Source organism: Dipodomys spectabilis, unplaced genomic scaffold (genome assembly GCF_019054845.1).
Source record: "Dipodomys spectabilis isolate Male_0828 unplaced genomic scaffold, ASM1905484v1 ptg000232l, whole genome shotgun sequence".
NCBI lineage: Eukaryota > Metazoa > Chordata > Mammalia > Rodentia > Heteromyidae > Dipodomys > Dipodomys spectabilis.
The window spans coordinates 226,608-249,117 of NW_024870909.1; the positions used below are offsets into that span (position 1 = coordinate 226,608).

A 22,510-nucleotide genomic window follows, 5' to 3' on the forward strand; every position below is an offset into this window, starting at 1 on the left:
GCTAACTCTCAACCTAAACCTGACTGGAAAACTCTCATTAATCATTACAAAAATGATCACTGAGAAATCAATATAATGATAATGCTCTAGTTACTATTCAGGCTCACATTTTTGCTTCTACTTGTTAGTGAAAACTCAATTTTATAGTAAAACTTTCCTATTCATAACACTAATCATAATCAGAACAAAATACTGACCCTGATTTTAATCCAAATTATATGTCAATACTAACAATAACTAGTTAGTGTTACACTAGATTTCATTCATCCTAACTTGATTCAAATAAGCCTTTCATACATAGGTTTCATTTTTTTCCAATATCTTAGTCATTTTCTAACCCTAAACTTAATCTTAACTGGAACATTGAGAATAAATATAAGCCTAATTGCAAGCAGATTCTAATATTAATAGCAATACTCTTGGTCACATTCATTCTAATTCTTACCAGGCTTATATTACAATGTACCTTCAATTTGACCCTCATTTTTTTTTCTCCGTCACTCTAACCCTAACCATGGCTGGAATCCTAACCATAACCTTAATACTAAAGGTATTCCAATTCTAAAATTTATGAAAAATGCTCATTTTGGGCAATCTTACCTGAAATTCCACTGTAATCCTCGAAATAAATTGCAGGTTTTCCTAAACCCTACAGATTTTCTCACTCTTATCTCTGAACCTATCTTGTTCCATAAGAGGAATCATTATACCCATTGATCTCACATGCTGATATTATGAAATACATTGTACTTCCATTATCCTAGATTTTCCTGAATTCCTAGAACCTAAAAAAGTTCAGCTTTACTTAACATTTAACACATTTTTTTTTCTTTATGTCAGTCGTGGGGCTTGAACTCTGGGCCTGGGCACAATCCCTGAGTACTTTAGCTCAAGGTGTGCGCTTGTACCACTTGAGCCACAGTACCACTTTCTGGTTTCCTGGTAGTTAATTGGAGATGAAATTCTCACAGACTTTCTTGCCTGGGCTGGCTTTGAACTGCGGTCCTCAGAAATCAGCTTCCTGAGTAGGTAATGAGGCTGACAGAGGGATTACAGTTAAATGTGTAAGGTAAAGAGTACATTTCTTGTTGACCATTGTTACTCACTTCTTTGTTGTTGTCCAACTATCCCTTCCCTCTCTGATCTCCATTACTCTTCTCTCCCCATGGTGTAAAGTTCATTTTTAGTACAGTGTGCTGTGACTATTATTGTTGCAATAGGTCATCCTCTGTTGAACCTAAATTTGCTATTTCTCTAACCCTAATTATAATTCTGTCTGATATCCTAACCCTAACCATAATAACAATGATAGTTCAATTCCGAAGTTAATAAAAAATACTCGTTCTTGTTCATCCTGTTAATCTTCTGTACATCTTGAATTAAGTTGCAATTTAGCTTAAATCTACCAAAAGAGTTTATACGTGCCTATATAACGATATAATTTTATGTAAAAAACAAGATCTTTGGAGGAAGGAGTAACAAAAAGGAAATAGAGGGAGTATAATCAAATGTTTTAAATATATTATGGAAAGAGAATAATGAAACTGTCACATCTGAAAATTAATAACCATTAATAAATAAATAAATAACATACAGCCTTCCAGTGTTCTTGAAGAGAACCATGATATGACTTGTGAAAGAAATACTTGTTCTAAACTTTCTTCATGCATAATTTGTATTGTTATTGGCCAATTATTTAACGTAATGAATAAAATTTATCAAATAGGATTCCATGACAAAAAATATAAAACAGTTACCTAGTAATTGTTTGAGAAAAAGTAATAGTCATGAGTTTTAAGAATCTATTTCCCTACAAAGCAATGATTTAGGTTTCCTAGTCTAGTATTTGTAGTAAGTTTAGAGAACATAATAGGCATGAAAAACAATGAACTGTACATCTTGTGTCTTGGATGAGTGATATTTTAAACATTGTCTTTTATTTAAATGAATACTTAGGTTTACTTTTCAAAATAAATGCAATTTTATCTCCTTTCAGAACAAGAACTTACTCTGAAATTAAATGTATTAGTATATTCAGATATTTAAAACCAAATTTTCTAAGTTTGTTATGTAGCTCTACATATTCAGAATGATATGATTTTTCTATTCGTAAATGTCTAAACTCTGGGATTTTTGCTTCATCAATATAAACTGTCTCATGAGGTTTTTGTGAAGGCTCCAGTAACCAGTGTGATAAAAAAACATTTCCTGAAATCTAAATTTTAAATCTAATCATTTTTAGTCTTTGGTTATATAAGTTATTGTCTCTTCAGAGCAACTAAAATAAATACTACTTTTTAAACATTTCACTTACATTGTAAATAATATTAACATGGGTCAAACAGAGACTAATCATTTCAAACTCACCATATATGATGATCTCAGTGTGAATAATGTAGAGAGTATAAGAATCTTATACTCAATAATATTTTTGGTTAAATTAAATTATATATTTTGATTTCTAAATTGCAGGTAAATCACTTGGAAATAGGAAAATAATAAAAAATGATTACTTTGGGATCATTTTCTTCTTAATTTTTTATTGTGAAAATATCATACAGAGGGGTTACAATTATATGGACAAAGTAATTGAGTTCATTTCTTATCAAGCATTGTTTCCTCTTCCTTTGTTTCCCCTTCCCATCCTTACCCATCTCCACTCCCTCGCAGGCCAAGGTTGTAAAGTTCGTCTTTCAACATAACGTCTTGTACATCTCATTATTACAATGGGTCCAATGATATCCCTAAAATTATGAAGGAAAAATATCTCCAGGAAATATATTTTTCAATAAAATGTTTCAATCCTTAGGTAAAGTGCATTATACTTCAATATAAATTTTATCTCAAAATAGAAATTCTGCAACTAATCTAATATATGTTTTCATGCAGAAAATTCTGTGACTTCTAGTCTTATTAAGTGATTTTAATTATATTTTTATTGTGAAATGATACCTACTTATATTTATTACAAAGTTCTGTAATTATACAAATAATGCCTGTACATGCTAAATTACATAATTTAATACAGAAACAAAATTATCTTTTTTCTTGTCTCCCACAGAGAAGGATGAGGTGCTGAAGTATTTTAAATGAAAACACTCTAACAGAGAGTCTATAGGGAATGGAAATTTGCAACGTGAGGATGGGAACATGAGCACTTTCTACTTGGCTGAAAAAGAATTATTATTTCTACAGTACTTTCTTGCCATTTGATCACACAGGGAAAGCCACAAAATTTGAAGTTCATATGAAAGAATTACATTCCTAAAAGTTGTGGCAACCCTGCTCAAAAGCTCAATCTTATCACAAATTCTTTGTGCTTGCTGGCTGATTTATTTCTCTATCACATATTCTATATTATTAAGCATATTAGTAATTCAACTGGAAGTACATGGCAGGAGACGACTGAAATCACATCTACTGCAGTGTAATATTTAGAAGAGAGGAAAAAGTTTATATTGATCTCCAATTCCTCCCTTTGGCCTTCAATATACTAATCAATTGTCAAACAATCGTGTAAGATGTTAATTTATTTTCCCTATTTAATTAGAGATTAAGCAAGTGTTTGTTTTGTAGTAAAGTGATGACAGTTATATCACAGCTCTGATATGAGCACCTCCTCCCTAACAAATAATGCTCTATGGACTGTAAATGTGGAAGCCACACTAAATTCTCCCTCTGTCTGTCTCTCTTTCTCTCTCTGTACTGACACACACACACACACACACACACACACACACACACACACATACAAACACATAGAGCTGCCACCCAGACACATCAGAAATCAGTTCCATTCTTTGTAATTATAGTTGACTGAGGTTTGGCTCCCTTGCTTTTCTTTGCTTCAGGATCTTGCCTGGATCTGTATGTTTCCCTGAGATCAAGTCCCTTGTTCTTAGTATACTGTGTATCTTTGTATGCTTCAGGCCAATTAAGAGTACCCTGAATACAAAATCTTCATACTTGACATCCAAGTCAAACTCCATGAATTCATACTACTATTCCAAGATATTAGAATGTATTGGATCTAGAGACAAAAAAACGCCCACCTTGTTATTTTAGAAGGAATTGAAATCATGAAATAGAAGAATATCGATCAGGAACTGAGCTAAGAGAACGGAAGTATGTGGGAAAATGTAGAATGCTGTATGTGTGTTAGAGATACAGAATAATAGGCTCATTTATTGAAAACTTGTCATCCTATATTGATACATACAGTTTTCCAGTTACTTTGCTTACCTATCATTTCTGATCACAACTTCTTTTATGAGTGTGTATAGTATCTTTGAATAAATCACACGATTTGCAGGTACTTAACATCTTAAGGAAAGACAGTCTGCTTCTACATTTTTCATTCTATGTGACAAACCCTTATTTTTGTTTCCTTGTTTGCTGAATAAATGCATTCCTAGAAACAGGATATTGACAGCAAATCTGAGTGTAATTTTCATTTTGTAAATTTCAAATATAATATAAACTTTGTATTGAGTAGTCATTTTTAAAAAATGAGTGATATTCATGAACACAATATTTTGATTCCTTTATATTCATTGAGAATTGCTATGTTAGTTCATGTGACTGTCTTAATCATTATATTATTCATGTATAAACATTGCATTACACTTTTTTATTTTTATATATAAAATAATCCCCAAGGGTTTACTTTAAAGTGATAATAGGGGAGTTGTCTTCATGTTCCAAACTTTATATTTACTTCAGTAAAAGTACTATAAACACATGATGTTTACTGGAGCAATTTAAAAGCTGAGAACACATTTCTAAAGAGAAAGGATTTATTGATTACAACAAAGAATAGAGTAAAAAAAAGTCAGGTTTCTTGCTTGCGACTGCATAAATTTCATATGAATGTAGCTCAAGATGAGACTCAAAGATAAATTCATATTTATATTACTGTGATTTACATCACAATATAAGCAATATAGGTATTTTAAGGAATTGGTCATTCAAAGCCCTAGATAAATAATGGATGAAGAATGGAATTGAAAATATCAAATGGAAAACTATTCAACATGCAGCTATTATGATTTTATAATACTAATATGGAAGTAATGGAGCTTTTCCCTTTCTGAAGAAGAGCATTTAGCCAATAATTTCAATGTAAGTCATCAATTGTAATGAGTCTAAAGCCTTTCCTCTGAGATACCCAAGAGGACTATACTCATCCTCTGAAGAGTAAATAAGTAATTATTTTCATTAGCTTTGCTTAATATTAATTTACTTGTAATAAATAGGTTTAAATGTCTTCTCTTTCTCTCAATTTAATAACATATATTTCTGTCTCTTTCTGTTTCTTCTTACAAGCCTGAAATCAATATTTCAAAGTAGCATAAGCAGGAAAGCAAAATAACCTGATACAACAATCACAAATCCTAAATTATGTGAAAAAATCCACAATATAAAAAATAAATCTGAGGAAGAGGAAAAACATTGACAGAATAACAACAGAAAATTATCCTAGCAATCTCTAATGAAACAGAGATTTAGAATCCTAGCAGGTCCTCAACATCTAGAGCGTCACATCAAATCAGCTATAATTATAGATATGCAGCTATAAATATAGATATAATTATACACATACAATTCATAAGAAGATTTTATACCGTCTTCACAAGAAAACAGAAATCTATGAAAAGGTGCCAGCCAGGAATACATTGGGCAACACATTCAAAAGCAAATGTGCAGAGTGGAAATAAAAGGACAACATTGAAAAAAGCAGGGACAGAAGTGTACATCAGGGAAAGCCACATCCACACACATAGACAATTCACCATACCACTGGACAGTCCAAATGGTCACTGGAACCACAAATATTAACATCACAACATCTCACCACAACTGATTTCTATTCCTAAACTTAATGAACTTGACAAAAATACAATTCCAGAAAAACACATCACAACAGGAAACCAAACCAAGACCCTATGTAAATCAACCAAGAACATAGAGAGTCACCTATTAATATCATAGATCCCCCCCAAAGAAAACCTCCAAATGGACAGAACAAATCAGAAAAATACAAGAAAAGTGATGTCAAAGTAGTATAATTCACACAGTAAACAACCAGGCATTAGAACAGACAATCAAGGATGTAGAAGATAGTTATTAAAATATATTACAGATACTGCTGAAAAATGTGATTAATGGAAAGATAGAAAACCTCTACAAGCAAATTTGTGAACAAGATGAGACCAACCAGTCATTAGTAAAATAATTCATGGAGATTTCAAACAGAAAGATAAATAAATTCTGAGAAGGCAAGGGAGTCCAAGAAAAAATGGATGCCTTGTTGAAAGATATGAGAGAAGACACAGCTAAGTAAACAACCCTTACATCTCCCCCAACCAAAGAAAAAATGTACGGAAAGTCCATACAAGACCTAAAACAAAGCCTTAATAAAGAGACAGAACCCCTAAAAAATGACCAATTAGAAGACAGGGAAATCAAAAAAAAAGTAGAAAGTCTCCATAGCAAATAGATAACATAGAAGGTAATCTCAGAGTCAATGACAGAATAGATCTAACAGGAAAGAAGAACTAATCATTTAGAACAAATCCGAGAAATAAGAAATGATCTTGCCAGAACTTCAAGACTCAGTTAGAAGATAAAATTTCAGGGAGATAGGTATCAGGAAGGAGAAGAGCAAGAAACTAAATGGATGGGAAGCACATTACAGAATTCTAGCAGAGAACATGCCAAACATCCAAAGAGATAGGCTTATTCAGAGAAGAAAAGCCTTTAGAAACCAATCAGAATTCTAGAACTGAACAATCCACCATGATATCATAATCCATTAGAGGATTATTAAAGATCAAGGAAAGGATTGTTAAAGATGCCATAGAGAAAAGATTGATTATTTATAAAGGATTTACAGTCAGAATAAATACAGATTTCTTAGCTAATATGGTAAAAAGGAAAGCCTGGCATTATATATGACAAACATTAAAGGTAAACAACTACCAACCATGAATATGGTCCCAAGCCATACTCCTTTACATTTAAAGGATATATAAACATATTTCATGACAAAGAAAACTTGAAACAACCTATGTCCACCAAATTATCAGAATAGAATATAATCAAATATATCCTACATAGAGAAGATTAAGAAGAGGAACTGGTTATATAAAATGCTCCCTACCAGAGGACAAGGTAAATATGTTAAGAGTAGATGAGGCACAGCTCCTAACAACAGGTGTATAACATAGCAGGACTTATCAGATATTTCTGTCTTAACTCTCAATATCAATGGACTTAAATTTCCAAATAGAGGACATAGATTAGATAGTAGTATCAAAAACCAAGATGCATCCATCTAGTATCTATGAGAGACATGTTATCAAATACATTCTATGAAGCTAGAATTAGACTCCTCCCCAAATCACATAGGGACTCCCCAAAGAAAGAGAACTATGAATCAAACTCTTTGATAAGCATTAACGCAGAACTTCTTAATAAAATTCTAACTAACCAATTTCAGCAACTAACAAAAAAATCATATGTCATGATCAAATAAGATTCATCTTGGATATGATTTGATTCAATATTCTTGTCAATAAGCCTAATTAATACAAACCATCAGCAGAAGCCGGGACAAGAAACACATGATCGTCAATAGGGATGTAGAAATAGCTTTTAACAAGCTCCAATACACCTTTATGATTAAAAGGTCTGAGAACCTAGGAATGCATTGAACAGTCCTCAATATTAAACTGAGTATGTATATGACAGAGATAATTAGCATTTACCTAAGGGTGGAAGCATGAAGACTTTAACATGAGGAATGAGAAAAGGATGTCCAATCTCTACTACTCTTCAATATGGTAGTGGACTTTCTTGCTAGAGCAATAGACAAGAGAAAAACATAAAGCAGATCCAAATAGGGAAGAAGTAAAACTATCCCTTTTTACAGATGAAATCACCCTGTATTTAAAGGACCCTGTGGATTCCTCCCTCAAGTTAGTAAAGGTGATGCTAACCTTCAGCAATGTAGCAGGATATAAAAACCACAAGAATCAGTAGTTTTTCTCTTACCAACAATGGGAAGTTCCATGCTGAAATCCAAAAAACAATCTCATATACTAGCCCCAAAATCAAATTAAATCTAAACAAAACAACAACAACAAAACTAGGAATTAATTAATTTAACTAAAATTGTGAAAGACCTATATGTGAAAACTTTAAAAATATAAAAATGGAAATTGAAGGAGATTCAAGAAAAGAGGAATTCTTTCAATATTCCTGGTTGGAAGAATTAACATTTTGAAAACTGCAATACTTCCCTTAAACAACTGGCAATGCAATACTAATCAAAATCCTAACAATATTCTTCAATGTAGAAGAGAAAGCAATGCAACTATAATATGGAATTACAAAATTACAGATGAAACAGAATGCTTAGAAATGAATTCATGGACCTATAGTCATCTTACACACACACACACACACACACACACACACACACACACACAATGGAATTATATTCACCCATCAGAAAGATGACTTTTCACCAGTCTAAGTAAAATGAAAGGTTTGGGAAAATTATATTAAGGGAAAAGAGAAAGGAATGCAGACTCAGTTCAATATAGGTTTCATGGATTCATTTCCTTTATTGTAGCTAGAAAATGCATACAAATCTATAAGTAAACAAGACAGATTCTACCTCGTCCATTAGAATGGCCATTACTAAGAAAACTAACAATAGGAAACGCTAGCATGGATGTAGCCAATTGGGAACTCTATTACACTGTTGGTGGGAAATTAAACATGTTCAACCACTGTGGAATGCAGTAAGGAGTTTCCTGAAAGAGTAAATATAGATCTCCCTTAAGACCCAGTAATTCCCCTCATGGGCAGTAATCCAATAAATAACAAACTAGCTCACATGAAAGCTACCAGCATAACCATGTTCAGGGCTCAGGCCCAGAGTTCAAGGACTGGAAAAAAGTTACCACTCCTGGTATTTGTTTCCGCAAATATGAACCGTTTTATATAAGATACCAAATCAATCTATTTGCAGTAGCTAGATTAGGACTTAAATGTAGTGGGTGATAAAATGGCTCCTTTGTTGAATGTTAGGAAGAGATGTAGGTAATCCATGAAAGGGAGATTTTTTGTTGTTGCTGTTCGAGGGGCTTGAAGTCTGGACTTGGGCACTGTCCCTGAACTCTTCAACTCAAGGTGAGTGCTTTACCACTTGAGCGACAGTGCCACTTCTGGTTTTTTGATGGTTAAATGGAAATAATAGTTTCAGGGTCTTTCTTGCCCAGGCTGGCTTTGAACCGTAGTCCTTAGATCTCAGCTTCCTGAGTAGCTAGGATACAGCTGTGAGCCACTGGCACGAGATAAAAATGGGGGATTTTTAGAAAAGAAAATCCACCTCTTCACTTGTGTCTAAACCTCAGATATTACTATTAGAACACTTCACCTTTACCTCATTTCATCAGACATTAGTAAATTTTCTCTTTTCCTTCATGTGGTAATACTGCAGCCAATATCAACTCAGCTGGGGGACTGGATCAATTGTATGGTAATTGCTAGCACCTAATTTAAGAACGTTTACATCAAAAGAAATGAAACCCTATTTTGGAATAATTGTTTTCTCTTTTTATTACAAATCTGTGCTTGATTACTTCTTAATGTTATATTAGACTTTCTAATAAAGTGATGAAATTTTCTTTCTTTTCAACCTTCTCCCACATGTGGTCAAATACTTAAGAATTTAAAGATTTGCACTGATAATTCATTAAGCTGACTTTTAAGAAAATATGCATTTCTGGAATTTGGTCTTCTATCTTGTTCTTACATGCACAAGCATTTTATGATTTATTTGTTCTACAAGGAATTCTACTTTCCAATCTTTGTGTGACCAAATTTAGTCTCTCTGATCAGTCTTTCTGATTCTCTCTCTGGAGTCTCATGTGAGTCTGCCTCATAAAAAAATATATTAGTTATCAGCTAAATGACTCTCATCTTCTGTTGTTTGCCTGACTTTATGTAGGCTGTGATAGCAACCCTGCTTGGCTGTGCTTACTGGAGTGTGTGTGTGTGTGTGTGTGTGTGTGTTTTGTTTAAGATGTCTAGGATTACTATTCGAGGTAGTAGTTTCTTTGGGCCCCTGTGATCCCCTCGCCTAAAGTCAATGGATTTTTCTCATAAAGATACAAAGAACAACTGATTAAATTCCTGTTAATTGTCTCAAAATGAGGCAATCAGGCATCCTTGCAAAGTCATCAGTAATGCTTTCTAACCACTTACAGAAGTCGTCTATCAAAATGGCTTTTCAAGGTTGACTCTGAAAAATGTTCATTTCCAAGTAGAAACCATAAAGCAGATCACATTCCTGGGATCAGACATTTGGAAGGAAGCTTCCCCTTCCTTCCTTCTCTTATGATAGATCAAACCATAATATTCTTCAGTTGTGGCCAGCCTGGAGCACATATTCCCAAGAACATTCTGTTGTGTAAAAGACGACCAACTTTCAAAATAACGGTGTAAATACTTGTCTACTACAGACTCATTTATCTTGCTTTTATCTGTTGTTATTTTCATTACTTCAAACAGATGGATAATTTATATTGGGATTAGACAAAGGATTAATGGAATAAACATTCACTTTACTTTTATATATCCAATGTAATACACTTAACCGGTAATGGACAAATAAATCCAACTCTAGAAACAATGTCAAGAATATAAAATAAGCCTTAATATGTATAATCTGGCACACATACACCATCATCTACTCAAAAATTCAGTCTCTCTGTAAACATTTATTTGGTATGAAATAATAAAAATTCAATTAATGAATATGACTTTTAAGAATCATCTGAAATAGTAATCGTGTATATAATTGAAAATAATTTTATAGATGTCACCTAGGCAAGAATTTAACATGCATGTAGAAATCAAATTTCCATAATTTAAGCTATATGAGAGGGGTCATACCCTCGTGTACCAGTGTGAATTTTACCACAGTGCTGAACCCTTCCAACTAATACCAATTGTCATGTGCAATAATTTATTATTTGATGTTAAGATGAGTGCTAAGTGTGGAATACACTTTGAATTATTACATTAAAACACAGAAATGAAGCAATAATGATGTTATTGTTTAAATTCTAATGCTTCTCAATTTTACAATTCATAAATATATTATTAAAATTATTTTCACTTTCTTCTTTTCTATAGCTGCTGAAATTAAAGTTATATATTAAACATTCAATATTAAGAAATCAATAATAAGTAAACTATTATTAAAATGATATGCTATTAATCCGTGATTTGAATTATACTTCTAACAAATTGTGATGTAAACAAGTCATTAGAATTAAGGGTGATCATTTTTAAACTTAACAGCTTGTTATTTTTTTTATTTTATTTTTTGGGTCTGATCGTGGGGCCTGAACTCTGGACCTGAACTCTGGGCCTGGGCGCTGTGCCTCAGCATTTCATCTCAAGGCTAGTGCTCTACCACTTGAGACACAGCACCACTTCTGGTTTTTTTCCTCTTTGATTATGTGGTGCTGAGGAATCAAACCCAGGGCCTTAGGCATGCAAGGCAAGTACTCTACCACTGAGCCACTTTGCCAGCCCACAGCTTGTTATTTGTTTCCTAATTGTGTCATTTGTTATTCTTGGTCCAAGTCATCTCTTCATCTTAATTGCTTAGTTTTCTATTTTATTTCTATTGGTTTGCTGATTGTGCATTTTTGTTTTCCCTTTTTAATGACTGACATGAGGCTGAAAATCTGTATGCTAGTTTATTACTTGCTATATTAATGTAAAATTACTGCATTCCATAGATGTTCTACTCTATGATACTACAGTATTTCCCCCACTCCCATCTCCTGTATTGTTGCTCTCATATATTTTATTTTATTTTTTATTTAAATTTTATTGTCAAGGTAATGTACAGGTGGGATATCGTTACATAAGTAAGGTAATTAATTTTTTTTCTAACTTGTTATCCATTCCCCTATTTTTCTCCCTCTTCATTCCTGACGTCCCCCCGCCCAGATTATTTACAACATATTTTCTTGTGAGTACTACTGTTGCATAAGTTCCCCCTTTGTCCTTTGTCTCACCATTTTGTTTTATTTTCCTTTCCGTTTCCCTAGTTCAGATCAACATATTTAAAATACCCAGGGTATCAAAATCCAATACAGTGACTACAGGGAATTAACCATAGGTGGGAAAAACACAAAAGGATAAAAAGAAATCACATAATACATTAAGAACAACAACAACAAAGAACATGTCTTGGAGTTCATTTCACTTGGAATCACCTTATACGATCATATGTACATAGCTATTGAGCTATTCTGCTCATCTACTAAGATTATCCTTGAGGTACACAATAATGCTCCCCTATTACCCAGTAATCCCACTTCTGACCATATAACCAGGTGATCACAAACAAGGCCACAGTAAAGCTACTACTGTGTATCACAGTAATATTTACCAAAAATGACACACACACACACACACACACACACACACACACACACGTACAGATAAACACACGTGGAAAAATATGCTTGCATCACAAAGAATGTGACCACCTCATTTGTAAGGAAATGGAAGATCTTTGAAAAAATCATATTAAGTGAAGTAATCCAGACTTAAAGAAACATAGGTCCCATGGTTTCCCTTATTTGTAATAATTAGTTTACATCAAAGATAATCTCATGTATTTTAAATTGACATTTTGTTCTATGTTGACCGTACAATATTATTGCTATATTGGTTGTTATTATTTCTGAAAATTAGCAGGTATACTTAAAGAATTACATTCATCTCTTCCATTATTGAAGGAAGAACAACTAAAAGAGTAACCACTACTAGGAAGAACAACTCCTACTTACTTAGCTATATTCCTATGTAAGGCCAATGTTGTCCCCTGTATCCTCATGTTGTACATTACAACTCTATACCTGGTGGTAATGTATATCTAGTATATTATGCATTGTAAACTAAATGCCCCAGAAGTTCCACTTTGCTTCACTTTTTTTTAAAAAAATTCTGTCTTACTATTTGAGGATGGTTTGTTGTGTGTGTGTGTGTGTGTGTGTGTGTGTGTGTGTGTGTGTGTGTGTGTATGTGTTTGTGTTTACAAAGATCAGAACATAACATTTTTCTTCATTTCGAAAACATCTTTCAGGTCATTGTAAGTTGTGGCTAATGGGAGAAGTCTGTTGTTATTTTAAAGATGAAACAAAGAGATATTTGTGCATATACCACAGTTGTTTATTAGTATATTTGAACACTGAACTTCGATGTATATCTTGGCTGTTGTTGTGAATAGTGTGAATAACAATGAACTACAGATATATTTTCGAGTTACCCAGAGAGAAATAATCACATGATTGGTGGGTCAGATGATATTTCAACTATGATTTCTTTAGAAAACTGCATACTACTTTCTACAAGGAGAATACTAACCTGTATTTTGACCAAAAGTGTTGAAAATTTCCTTTTCTTCACACTCTCACCAACATTATTACCTTTTATTTAAAAGGTAATAAAGGCCAAGTTTTTACTATCTTCAGTACCCCAGACCGGCTTAAGACTGAAATCCAACCTCCTAAATGCTTGAAATTACAAACCTTTACCACCACACCTGGTTCCTTTGATTTTTTTTTGATAAAAGTAATAATAGTTATAAAGTAGTATCATAGTAATTTTGAATTACATTTCTCTAATGACTTCTGCTCACAAAGCATTAAGCCAGCACAGAAGTTGTATTAAGGACAACTGTGTAAACCCACTGGTGATATAGAGGGGTTTATGGAAAACAGGTCTATTCGAATTTTTGTCCATTTTTAATCAAGTTTCTGGTTAATCTCACCTTTAATCTCTCTATACAAAAATAATTAATTCAAGGTAGTAAAAAGGAAAACATTAAGCAACTCCTAACAGTTTTCAATTTTCAATAACATGATATTGCTTAAATTATTTTCTGTTTATGATTGAGACTGTATAACAATTTAGTTAGACATGTTACATAGCTATATGTATTTTATTTATTTTACATTGATTGCTCTTTCCAAAGCCTGCATGTCTAATTTTGGTTTCTTTCAGTCTTAAGTAGTTCAGATTTCAATCTGAAGAATAAATGGAAGTAAGCAAACAAAAAAATACAGTTCTTCTCATCTGATAATGCCTCTACAAGAATGAGAAAGAGTTCATCATTCTAAGAACCTTTAATTCTTAAGAAAACATTTGTTATAATGCTAATGTTATTACCATTTCAGTGTTGGGAAAAATTGTAATTAAAGGCAGTAAGTGCATGGCCCAAGACACACAGTGTGGAAGGAAATGAGTCAAATTTTCCAGAAGTCTTTCAGCAATACACAAAAAGTAGATAAATTCTCTCCATTCTCTGATACTCTCAATTCAATATTCATACTGTCCAAGGAATAATAGCATAGCAATTATTGCCCATGGTGATTTTTTTCTGTTACATTTTGTCTTCAACACAGACTGTGTTGGTGACATTGGGTTATCATGCACAGAGCTGTGCTTATAAATTATTGTCTGAAGAGAGGCAAATTTCTTCTGTCCCATAGTTCCAGTATCGTTTTTTAAAAGTACTAAATATTTTAAATATCATCACTTACTGTATTTTAAGAATTCATGAATGAAAAAATTCACATATAATCACTCCAATATGCTTTAAAATTAGGAGATGATAAAACAGGCCCCTGTGAAGTAAATTTTCTTCTACTATTAAAATTATTCTGAAAGCCTTGTGCTGGTTTGTTACACCTGTAATCCTAACTAATTGGAATACCTAATCAGGAGCCTGAGATCTGTGGATAACATTTGGAAGCCAATCAGGGCAAAATATATTCATGAGATTATTTTTCAAAAATTTTAATGAACTAGCAAAGGGCCAGGAATGGAGATGTAACTCATATAGTAACTCACCAATCTAGAGAGAAAGACGTAGCGAGAACTTGAAACCCTGATTTCAAATTCTGAGCATGCCAACACGCAGGAATGCACACACAATCACTTTTACAAAATATCTTCAATCAGTATTTTGCAGTAATTTCATTGTTAATGATATTATATAGGTAAAATAGGCAAAATAAACTCTTGCATCTCAAAACATTTTTGTTGTAAAAATACTGTACAGAGTAGTTATAGTTACATGATCAAAGTAATAAATCCATTTCCTATCAAGCATTGTTACCTCCTCCTTTGTTTTTTCCCCACCATTCCTTCCCTTCCACCTCCACAAGTACACTCCTCACACCCCCAAGCCCCACACAATGTCCCCAGCCAAAATTATAAAGTTCGTTTTTCAAAATAATGTCTTGTGCATCTATTGTTATACAATGGGTCAAACTGTATTCCTATTTAAGCATGTTGTTTTTTTCCCTTTCCCTCCCCAAATTAGAGAAGTGTATATACAAGATGCAGATTCACCAACATCAAATAAAGTGAAAAAGGGGGTTATACTGTTGGGGAGGAACGTAAAAAAAAATCACATCGTACATTATAAATATGTGAGAAACAACAGCAAGAAAGAAAAAAAAAACACTTGTGTCTCTATCTCGGGGTTCATTTAGCTTAACATCAACTTATCTAGTCATATACACATAGCTTTTCAACTTTTCTGCTTATCCCAGACATATACTAGTTATTGCAAATAAGGGATACCATGGGACCTATGTTTCTTTGGACTTGGCTTACATCAGTTAATATAATTTTTTTTCCAAGTCTTTCCATTTCCTAACAAATTGGGCAATGTCATTCTTTCTGACGGAGGTATAGAATAAATATATATACATATATATGTATATATATGTAATAAATATATGTGTGTGTGTATGTACACATATACACAGAGAACATTTTCCTTTTTTTGTTTTTTAGAGCAACTTAGTTTTCCACCTTCATCATTTTTTCAAATGTTTTTATTGTGATTAAGTGGTTACATAATTTCCCAAATTTCACAATATTGTGGGATAGTGATGCTTAGTTAAAGTCACAAACACATTCTAACTTTGATGGAGCAAATTGTCTATCATGGTCTACAACATTTATGAGTTCTATGAGCTTTGCAATAGTTATTTCTTCCATATGTATACTTCTTTTGTTTTGAAATATGTATATTTCTTTTGTTTTGCATAGTGTCAGCTGTTCCCTCTTTCCCACTTGTTCCCTCCTTCCCTTCAGTGACATTGAGTTGCTTAGTTCATTTTGGTCAATGTCCAGTGCAGCTGATGGATCTAACTGTTGTATGTTTTTCCCTGATTCCCTCTAGTTCTGTGTCGTCTTCCTGGTTTCACTTCAGTGTGCACATATGGTCAGCAGAATGGGGTTATTTAGTAGTGATTCAATCAGATGAGTGGAAGTTCTTGGTTTCTTAAGTGTTAATTTTGTCATATCACCTTACATTTTGGATTTAACATCCACTTATCACGCAGACCATGTGCTGTTTGTCTCTTTGCTTTTGGCTTAGCTCACTCAACATGATTTCCTGTAGCTTGATTGATTTCCCTGCTAATGCCATTATTTTGTCCTTTCTCTTGACTGGAAAATATTCCGTTGTGTACAGTTACTATAGTTTTTGGATCCATTCATCTCTGGTGGGACATATGGGTTGTTTTCATATCCTGGCTATTGTAAACAGTGCTGTGATAAACATGGAGGTGCATGTGTTCTTGAATATTGGTAACTTTTGTTCAGGATAGATGCCTAGAAGTGGTATGAGTGGGCCATAAGGAACGTCAATATTTAGCTTTCTGAAGACTCACCAGACTGCTTTCCAAAGTGGTTGTGAAAGTGTACATTCACACACACACACACACACACACACACACACACATACACACACACACACACACACACACACACAAAGAACGTTTTCTTGATCCATTCTTCTACTGAGGGGCATCAGGGTTGGTTCCATATCTTAGCTATGGCAAATAATGCTAGAATAAACATTGTTGTGTTGGTTGTTTTAGTATGGACTTGTTTGTGATCATTTGGATGAATGCCCAAAAGTGGGATTGCTGTGTAATAGGGGAGCTCTATGTGGAGTCTTTTGAGGAACCTCCAAACTGCTTTCCAAAGTGGATGTACAAGTGTACACTCACACCAAGAATGCAGTAGGCTTCCCTTCTGGCCACATCCCTTCCAGGATCTGTTGTTGTAAAAATATGGAACGATTCACTAAGTTGCGTGTCATCCTTGTTCAGGGACCATGCTAATCTTCTCCGTATTTTCCAATTTTAGTGTATGTGCAGCCAAATTGAGCACAGAACATTTTTTATATATAAAGTGTAATTGATTTTCTTAAACTAGACAATTCAACAAAAAGTAAGTTAAAAAGAATTGTGAAATTTTAGAACCATGTATTTCTTACATAAGCACACATTTAAGAATAAAGTCAAGATTGACACGCCAAAAACAAAATAATTCCAGATATTTGTTGTTCATGAGATGTGTAGGAAGAGGAATTCAATTATTCTACACAAGGCATCTGTCATAATGTTCATTGCAGCAATTGTTAAGGTTTGTTAAAAGTTTTAATGTTCTAAATGTTTCATTTTGGGATTTGCTTATATATGGTAAAATTAAGGCTGTTTGGCAGGTCATAAAATTTTTCAAAGAAGTATATAATTTTTCTGCTAGCATGTACTAGTAAGTATGTTCATTTCAGAGTTTATAGAAACTTTACTAATGAGAAGTTGCAAAGACTGTGTAAAGAAGCAGAGTGAAGAGCTAAGATTTTAAGTACACAGTTCGGGTTAAATCTTTAGGGCTCCCTTACGTTATATGTTTGTGATGAACAAATAATGATATAAGCCACATACAAATGGTGAAATGAACTATAAATAGTAATCTTAGTGGGTAAATTTAAAGGCTACTCATAGCTTTATCCAGTTTTAAATGTACAAGAATATGAGAAAATAGTAAAATCTACTATGTACATTCAAATACTGAAAACTCTGGTAATTGTTTTTTTTATTTTAGTAATCATTAATATTTAATTATTGTTTTCTTTATTTATAGCATTTTTTCCTTGTAATATAATACAAATTTTTGTGAGTCGTGATGAAGAGGTACTTTGAGAATATTATTGGGATGCCCATACCATTTTTCATAGGTGGATGTGAAAATACAAAGAGCAAAACTAAAAACAAAATATTGATTAAAAATTTTATCAAGTAGAGTCTGAATCAGGAGTGTTGATAAATGTCCACGCCTAAAAATCTTAACCCTAAGCTGAAGTAGTGGTATTACAGAATTGAGGCTAAAAAATTGAGAAACAGTGTTTTGTTTTGTTTTTTGTTTTTTTGTTTTGCTTTGGTTTTGTTGGTTGTGGGGCTTGAACTCTGGGTCTTGGGTACTGTCCCTCAGCTCTTCAGTTCAAGGTTAGCGCTATCACTTGATACACAGCACCACTTTCATTTTTCTCTGCTTATGTCATGCTGAGGAATGAAATCCAGGACCTCATGCATGCAAGGCAAGAACTCTACCACTGAGCCACCTTCCCAGCACCTGAGAAACTGTGATTTAAAAAATCATCTGAACAATATTTGCTTTCTGCTTTGGGTATTATAATGAAATATGTGAACACATTTTTATATTTTTTTGAATAATCATACTTCTAAATTTAATTCGTCTTTTTCAAAGTCAAGAAATATTTCTGAGAGTTTGCTTCTGTGAAGAATGTTTTTGCATTTATAATTTCTTCTGAGGCATTTTTATTTTTTATCAAAATCACTTTATATTTTATGTTGATGAGATATCATACATCAAATACCTTGAAATGCATATGTAGAGTCTCAAGGTAGCAATATGAATATTCTCATACACCTCTTGTTTATCTGTTACGCACTTTAAGTATTATGATATTTTTCTCTCTCTTTCACTCTCTCTCATTTCCGATCTTTCTCTTTCATGCTCCATGTCTGCTACTTAGAATTTCTGCTGATGTACTATTATCCTTCAGGGTCCACTGGTTTTGTGGGAACATGATAGGGACCATCAGTTACCCTTGCATTCTTTAAGAGTTATAACAGTGACGTGAAATTATTCTTTGCCATTCTAAATGGCAAAACAACAGATCTAGGAATTCCTTTTCACATTTAGTACTATTATAAATTTTATCTCATACGAATCATTGAGACTATTAAGATTCTTTTAGCCTGGGACCTAAAAATTCTTTTTCTTTTACAAACAACCTTTTTCTTTTAATATCAGTAAGTAACAAAAACAAAGCTATCCTATGGAAAGTAGGATGAAGTTGTTCACAGGGATGAAAAACAAGGTAATGAGGGAAGTGAGTACAAAGCATACCCCTCATATAGCACAGATACTTAGAGCAGCAGTTTATCATGTACACTTTGTGATAAGGACAATGTGCTGGGAACTCTAGATTAAATCACTGAACACCTGATATATATACACATATATTTATATATGTATATTTATTTACATATGCATATATGTGTATATTGGCCCATATATGTAAACATGAATGTTACTCTACACACAAATACACACATACGTACACATATGTACACATGCACAAATGGAAAAAGACACATATATAGCCAACACAAGTTTCACTAATTGTTGAATATGCCTTAGACAGAATGCTTGGAAACAAATGTGTTGAAGATGTATTTGTCTCTAAGAGTTCTTTTACCACTCCTCTTATATCTTCCAACTGGTAGGTTTAGAGATATTCGACTTGAAAAATCGCAGTGCAAGTGATAGCAGGTCACTCGGAAATCTCAAAAAGTATAGGTCATATGGTATCTCCCTGCTCCCCATGGAATGCTTGCTCTTGTAGACACTCTCAACAGCCAAATTAGTAGACAATATCCTTGTTAAGAATAAAGTTATAAGGCTTTAAATGGCATCCTTACTTTGGCTCTTTTCCAACAGCCAGCATCAATTCCTAAGCAGATGAGTGACGCCCCAGAAGACTGGAGCACAGGTCAAAATTTAACTAACACATATGAAAAGTCTAAAGTGAAAAATGCTGACTTAGGTTGTGCCGATGTCCTGGCCAGAAAATGAGAAAAAAAGAAAGTTTTTTATGTATTAAAATTTGAGAATAATTTGTATCCTGTCAATAAATGTATAGAACACAATTATACCAACTGACAAAAGATGATGTGCATTTCATTTATGTGCTTTTGGACATGGAAAGTGTTTTTAAGTGTGTCTACACAAGTAGAATCAGCATGAAGCAAGCCAGCATTTCTTCATTTAAGACACAAGGAAAGGATACAGGTTAACCCATTGTAACAATGAGATTTGCAAGATACTATTAGAGGGGGATGGACGGAGGTGTTGGGAATGTGTGAAGGTAAGGAATATTAGGGGAAAAAAAAGGAGGTTGTAAAAATGCTCAATAAAAATGTACTCATTACCTTATTTATGTAACTGTAACCTCTCTGTACAGTATCTTTACAATAAAATATATATTAAAAACATACAAGGAAAACTGTACTTATAGCAAGTTGTATTTGTCACTCAATATAAGTAAGGTATTGGTTTTAGGAGCACAGGCATACTAAAATTTTGGAAGCTCAAATTCTCTACATAAACACAGTATATTATTTTCATTAGAATCTGCCCACAACCTAGTGCAGTGTAATTTCTGTGAAAATTTTTACTACATTCTATGTTTGTAATGGAAAATAAAATATATTCAATATCAACAGATACAAATTTATTTCAGATAATTTTTGTCTGCATTTTGCGGATGGAATTGCGAGAGCTAATTTGAAAAGCACAAATTTAATCACCAAGAGCTGTCTTCAAGATGTAACAAAGATCTAATACAGCATCATTGAATGGTATGGGACTCTAAGGAGAAGTACTTGAATTGAAACATTATCAGAAAGTGTAAGCACGCAAAGACTATTTAGAAATGCAGCTGCTAGATTTCTCATGGAGAGCTTTTATAACATTTTGTGAAACAGAAGTCAGAAACTCATGGAAGTGTAGACAATTTTCCTTCATCTTTCTGTCAATCTTGGCCATTATCAATCATAGAATAGCTAATCTAGAATAATCCTGTAATAAGGAAATATTTATGAGAAGTGGGGAAGATGGTGAAGGAGAAAGTGTAGGCTAAACAATCTCTCGCATAGAAAGCAGTTTTAGTGTCCCAGCGAACAGTACTAGGCTAGAGTATCACACCAAGTGTGCCATCAAAGTACAGAGTTTGGCTAGAGAGGGAAAATCCAGGGAAGGAAACACATTTGTGCCGTTGCTGTAGCCATGGCTGAGGCAGCTTTGGTGACAGTCATAGCCACCCCACCATACCTACAACAGAGAGGCTCCAGCACAGAGGCACCAGACACAGTGGGTGAGCAGATTCAACTCAAAAACAACTGAAAATGAGCAAATGAGTTAAACCATCTTAACAGGCCCATATCAAGCATTGAAATAGAAAAAGCAGTAAGAGATCTCCTGTCTAAGAAAAGCCCAGGACCACATGGATTTACAGCGGAATTCTACAAGGCTTGAAAGCAGAGCTCATACCAATACTCCTCCAACTCTTCAAGGAAATTGAAAGAGAAAGTTCACGACCAAACTAAATCTGTGAAGCCATCATAACCTTCATCCCAATACCAGGCAGGAACTCATCAACAAAAGAAAATGATACATCCATTACTTTGATGAACATTTATGCCAAACATCTCAACAAAATTTTGGCCAAACAATTCAACAATTCATCCAAACAATTACATACCATGATCAAACAGGATTCAATTCAGGGATGCAAAGCTGGTTCAATATACACAAATCAATTAATTAACACCACTTTATGATGAAGTTTCTTGATAAACTAGAAATCCAGGGAACATTAACAATAAAATAAAGACTGTATATGACAAACCTGCAGCCAGCATTATACTTAATGGTCAAAAAGTAAAGACATTTCCTTATAACTCAGGAACGAGACAAGGACGTCCACTCTCTCCACTTCTCTTCAATTTACTATTAACATGCCTAGCTACAGCAGTAAGAAAAGATGAAAACATAAAAGGGATCCAAACAGGGAAAGATGAAGTAAAACTCTCCCTCTTTGAAGATGACATGATCTTATATTTAAAGAATCCCATGGATTCCACTCCCAAATTACTCATGCTGATTCAAAACTATGGCAATGTATCAGGGTATAAAATTAACCCTCAAAAATCAGTGGCTTTTCTGTATGCCAACAATTAGAAAAGCGTGGCTGCAATCAGAAAAGCAACTCCATTCTTAATAACCCCCCAAAAAATAGAATACCAAAGAATTAACTTAACCAAAGAAGTAAAGGATCTCCATGATGAAAACTTTCAAAACCTAAAAAAGGAAATCAAAACAGAACGTAGAAAGTGAATAAAATCCCTTGATCCTGGATTGGAAGGATTAAGATCGTGAAAATGGCAATATTTTCCAAGGCTATCTACAAATTCAATGCAATACCTATCAATATTTCAATCTCATTCTTCAAGGA

The 22,510-nt window shown here is 33.5% G+C and overlaps 1 non-coding gene across 1 annotated transcript; it reads right to left on the reverse strand.

Moving 5' to 3' along the window:
* Window positions 1-17,189: 17,189 nt before the first annotated feature.
* LOC122123939 lies at window positions 17,190-17,295 on the reverse strand. The gene has a single exon (XR_006150467.1). It is a non-coding gene; the product is annotated as a U6 spliceosomal RNA (small nuclear RNA).
* Between the last annotated feature and the right edge of the window lie 5,215 nt (window positions 17,296-22,510).